Source organism: Octodon degus, unplaced genomic scaffold, assembly GCF_000260255.1.
Source record: "Octodon degus isolate 3935 unplaced genomic scaffold, OctDeg1.0 scaffold00218, whole genome shotgun sequence".
NCBI classification, from domain to species: domain Eukaryota; kingdom Metazoa; phylum Chordata; class Mammalia; order Rodentia; family Octodontidae; genus Octodon; species Octodon degus.
In genome coordinates, this window is record NW_004524794.1 from 570,311 (window position 1) to 575,787 (window position 5,477).

The window sequence follows — 5,477 nt, forward strand, 5'->3', positions numbered from 1 at the left end:
TCCTCTCCTCCTCTCTTCTTCCTCATCTCCTCCTCCTCCTCTCTTCTTCCTCCTCTTCCGCTCCTCCTCCTCCTCCTCCTTTTTTTGTGGTGCTGGCGGTTGAACCCAGACCCTTTGCATTGCTCTACATCCCCAGCCCTTTTTAATTTTTTTTTTTAATTTCGAGAAAGAGCCTCACTAAATTGCCCAGGCTTGGCTTAAACATGCCATTTTTCGGCCTCGGCCTTCCTGAGTGTTAGGGTCAAAAGCGTGCACCAAGGCCGGGGAGATGGTCCAGTAGAGTAAGTGCTTGCCTGGCAAGCACAGGGTCCTGAGTTCAATCCCCGGTACTGAGAAAAAAAAAGCGTGCACTGCCTTGTGTGAGGCAGCCACTTCCTGGTTCCCTTGCTGGGGGTGGCCATGGGCGCGCAGGCGTCACCCCAGCACGCTGGAGGCCAAGGCAGGAAGATCCCAGGGAGCTCAAAACCAGCCCGGGCTACATAGCAAGACCCTGTCTCAAAAAGAAACAAACGATTTATAAAAAAGAAGCTCAGAGGGAGGCTGGAGGCGCTTTGTTGCCAGAAAGTGGTCAGGACGGCAGAAGACCTTGGCATGGGGCCCGAAGGCGCTCCCGCCAGCCAGCCCAAGACGCCCCAGAATTGGGGGTAGGAGCCGATGGAAGCCCAAGACGCCCCAGAATTGGGGGTAGGAGCCGATGGAAGCCCAAGACGCCCCAGAATTGGGGGTAGGAGCGGATGGAAGCCCACCGAGCCGAGAAAAGCTCTCGCTGTCTCGGAGAAGGCGGGACTTCGCGCGCGGCCTGCTCGCGGCTCGGGTTTCTCCAAGCCGAGTCCTCACCAGCCGCTGGCTTTTGTTCCAGCCCCGCCCCGCTGTCGCCGAGCCCGGCTCTCGGGCGTCCTCTGCTGGCGGCCGCCAGCAGCCGGCTTAGGTGTCCTGTGCTCTGGATCCGGGTCCTTGCTTTGTCCCCCTCTCCGCCGGCCCTGGAACGCTCTGGGTGGCCCAGATGCCTGACTGGTGGCTTCCTCTAGTCCCCCCAGCCCATTATTTGGGGTGGGGGGGCTCTGCTTCCCGATTTCATGAAAGTTATTGGGAGAGGGCCTCCTTCCTCTTCTGGTTTTTATGCTTCTGAGAGAACTGAGAGAATTCCGGTTTTCCTTATCTTCTTCGTCCTACCTCAGACCAAAGATCTCACTGGCATATTTTTTATTTCAAAGTAAAGACAAATCATGGTAAAATATGCATAAAATAGATTCTACTATTATAACAATTTTTAAGTGCAAAACTGAAGGGCAGTCGTATGTGGCATTGTCTTCTTGTCATTTTTGTTTGCTCACTTATCAAGCCTAGGTCTCCGCCGCTTACCTGGGCTGGCCTTCAACTCACTACGTAGCCCAGACTGGCCTGGAACTCCAGGTGGTCCTCCTGCCTCAGCCTCCCCAGTAGCCGGGACTGCAAGCGTCCACCACAGCACCCAGCCATATCTTACTGCGAAGATCTGGTGAGATCACTGGTTCAATTTGTTGGCCAGTTAATTTTTAAATTTTTCACTCTTGGTGAAAATCAGATAAATATGTATGAGACATAAACAACGAATTTATTTGCAGGATGTAGAAATACAGTATGTGATTCCTTTTCATTGTTTGCGGCCTAGAGGAGAGCAGTCCTTGCAGAAGCCCGAAGCAGACCTTGGGGGTGGGCCTGCTTCCCGGAGCCCTGCGTGTATTTCCGGCTCCGCCCTGCGCTTCCTTTCCCTGCTGCTCTGTGTATTTATTCCCTTATCTTCCTTGTGCTGTTTCCTTTATCTGTCTGGCCTCTTGTCCCAGTGGGACAAGACGACAAGACGTCTTGTTTCCTCCCATTGTTCCGGGCCGGGTTGAGGCTGGGGTGTCCCCTGGCCTGTCCCTGGGGAGGCTGTGCCCTGCCGGCCATCAGGGCAGCTCCAGTCCCATTCTAGCCTCTGCTTTCCCCTTCACAAGAGCCCTCACATTCTGCGGGAGCAGCAGGACCACGGGGTGGCCTGAGGCAGGCGTCCACAGCCCCTGGGGGCACAGGAGGGACACAGTGCATCTTTGGCATCAGCCCCTGACGTTAGTCAGGTGTCCCGCAGACCTGTTATGTAGCTCCGGGTCAGGGATACATGTGTTCTAATTTGAGTGAATGCAAGTCAAGGCGAGTGCCAAGCATGTCTGCCATCCCAGCACTCGGGAGGCTGAGGCAGGAGGACCACCTGGAGTTCCAGGCCAGTCTGGGCTACGTAGTGAGTTGAAGGCCAGCCTGCACGACACAGCAAGACCCAGTCTCAAAGAACCCAAACCCAAACCAAACCAAAGGATGAGCCCTTCACAGGCTCCCCAGACTGCTGTGGCAGAATGAGCCACTCTGGAGCTGCCATGAGTTCACATGTGTCACCACTGTCAGAGCAAGCCCTGCCTGTGGAGAAGGGAGCTGGTGCTCCATCCTAGGAGGCCTGCCCAGCCCACGGCAAAGAGCATGCAATGGCAGTGACAGGTGCTCTGTCATCTCCATATCTAGGAGGAAACCCACAGCACAGGAAGAGGCCATCCCCAGTTGTCACTGGGAGCTCTGGTCAGGAAGGGTGGCTTTGTGACAGTGGTGTGTCCACATCTGCGCCCTGAGATAAGCCTGGATACAGAGCCGTGGTCCACTGGTGCTGCCACAGTGTCCTTCGGGCCACCTCTTGCCAGCTGTGTTGGGTCTGATCGTGTATTTCATGAATCACTAGAGCTATTCGCAGACACAAGATTGTGACACTCCCATGTGTCACAGCATAGAGATGTCATGCCATGTCAAGCCGTGGTATGGTGCAAGCCTGTCCCAGGAGTCATATGATACCAAGGCCTCCATGCTCTTTGTGCAGTAAAATGCACATAACAGACAATAAGCCATCTTGCTTTTACTTGTTTTATAGCCAGGGTCTCACTATGTAGTCCAGGCTGGCCTGGAACTCTCAGCGATCCTCCTGCCTCAGCTTCTCAAGTGCCAAGATGGCGGGTATGCGCCACCACATCTGGCTTCAATTCCACATCTTAAAGTGTACAATTCAGTGGCATTTAGTATGGTCACAATGTTGTGTAACCATCTCCTCTGTCTGGTTCCAGAACATTCTGAGCATCCCTCACCTTGCTGCCCAACCCCTGGCAACTCCTCAGCTGCTGTCTGTGAATTGACCCTTTCTGGGCCTTTCCTTTCTCCTTTTCCTTCCTTCTTTTTTTTCTTCTTTGTCCTTGGGATTGAACCCAGGGCCTTCACACTGAGCCACATCCCCAGTCCTCATTAGTTGAATTGTTTTTCAGGAGAGAGTTATTTATTTATTGGGGCTGAGGACCGACCCAGGGCTTCTGGTTTGCTAGGCAAGTGTTCCACTGCTGAGCCAAATCTTCAGCTCCCTGACCCCAGTCCTTCCTAGTTTTTGTTTTGAGGTGAGGTCTTGCTGAGTTGTTCAGGCCAGGCTGGTCTTGGTCCTCCTGCCTCAGCCCTCCAGAGTGCTGGGATGACAGGCAGCAGCCCCACACTGGCTTCTTGCTACATATTTCACGTGGAAGGAATCATTCAATTATGACTTCTTGTGTGTGGCTTTTGAGGCTGTCTTTCAGAGTTATCCAAGTTCTAGCTTGGATCAGTACTTCATCCCTTTTTACCCAGACATACGCAGCTCAGGCGCACGCGAGCACACGGGCGGGACGGCGCAGTGACATCACCCCGAGCGCCCAAGCCCGTTCCCGGTGCCCCTCCTCCATTCCGCACCCCGCGGAGGCTCAGCCCGGCAAGGGCCAGAAAGCTGGCCGTGTGGGTGGGCCGCTCGCTTGTGCCCAGGAAACCCTGAGCGGCTAAAGCCAGAAGACAGCAAGTTGGAGCTACCTGGGCAATTTAGTGACTGGGGGAGACCCTACCTCAAAAATTTAAAAATTAAAAATAAAGAAGGGGGCTGGAAATGCAGCTCCGTGTGAAGGCACTAGGTTCAGTCCCCAGTACCGCTCCATGCAGACTGCGCTCAGTGAGGGGACGTGGTGGGACCACACGCAACCCCAGCACTGAGGAGGCTGGGGCAGGAGGATCTCGAGTTTGAGGCCAGCCTGGGCTACATAGCAAGCTCAAGGCCTGCTTTGACTGCATAGTGAGACTCTGACTCAAAAAACGAAAAATAGAACTTTCACTGGGCTAGCGGTGAGGCCAGGGGCCGAAGGCTGACAGAAAGAAGCCGTGCCCAGAAGCCCCTGCCGGCTCAGATCCCTGTGACGGACCGGCAAGCAGAGAGGGCGAGGGACAGGGGCAGAGGGAGGACAGGAAAGAGAAACGAAAAGATCGACGGTGCGCCAGCTCCCCTGGCCAGTGTGGGACCGCACCAAGGCCGCGGGCTGGCGACGCTAAGCCCCCGAAGGCCTTCAGCAGCTGCTCCCTGGAGTGCAGCACACGTCTCCAGCTCCATAGCCCCAGCTGTCCAGGGTAAGGCGTGCTAACGTGCCTGAGCTAGACATGCCATCCATTTAGGAAGTCTCTTTTATAACGTTTCTTACAAGAAATTAACGATAAATGTATCACGAATCTTGCAAGACCTAAGTGTACCGCCTGCGTCCTGTCCCTCAATGGCAGAGAACTGGGGAGTCCATATGGAGGTGTCTTTAAGCATCAGGGAAAGGAGTCATTGATTCAAGTACGATGCCAAGAAGAGTACAACCAGTGTCACCTCTACAAAGTGAGCTTGAACGCCTTCAATCACAACAAGTGAGAGGTTGTATCATTCGGAGGTGACCTCTGTAACCAAAGCCACCCAGTTCAAGCTTAATTGTCTGCAATTCCTGGCTGTGGGAACTCATGACCCCGCCCCTGAAGGTTCGCACCCAGCGATTGGACCCCTGGGGGCGGAAGGGGCGGGGCGACAGCAGGATTTCCACACCCCCTACTCCCATCAGGGTGGCTTCGGCTTCCCCATTTGTCTATGTTGTTTCTTTTAACCAACTCCCCTCCCCCCACCCCCCCACCGCTGCAGTATTGGGGATTGCAACCACGGCGTTCATGTCAAGCTTCATCCCCACCCAGTTTTCTGTTTTTATTTTCAGAGAGAGTCTCGCTAAAGCTCTAAAAAAAATTTTTTTTTTGGTACTGGGATGAAACTCAGGACCTTGTGCTTGCCTGGCAGGTGCTTAAGCCACTGAGCTATCTCCCCAGCCCACTAAATTGCCCTGGCTGGGCTTGAATTTACCATCCTCCGGCCTCAGTCTCCCAGAGTGGTGGGATTGCAGGTGTGCCACCTAAGCCAGCTCTGTAAATATTAGCACATAAATATTAGCACGTGTCTTCGACACAAGAGGGGTTCCTCAGAAGGTGCATTTTGAGTCTGACAACAATACACATTTCCTTGTTCCTTAAACAGTGTCTCAGCAACCAGGACATCTCCACGTTAAAAGAAAACGTCCAGTTCTTTCCTTTGCTCCTTCTCCTCCTCCTCCTCCTCCTCC

The 5,477-nt window shown here is 54.0% G+C and overlaps 1 protein-coding gene across 1 annotated transcript in view; it reads right to left on the minus strand.

The window, feature by feature from the left end:
* The window catches only part of LOC101586087 (medium-wave-sensitive opsin 1), an 11,634-nt gene extending 10,805 nt beyond the window's left edge, over positions 1-829 (minus strand). Inside the window, exon 1 of the mRNA XM_023705371.1 lies at positions 747-829. The gene's annotated coding sequence lies outside the window, so the exon portion shown is untranslated. The remainder of the gene's footprint in view (positions 1-746) is intronic.
* Between the last annotated feature and the right edge of the window lie 4,648 nt (positions 830-5,477).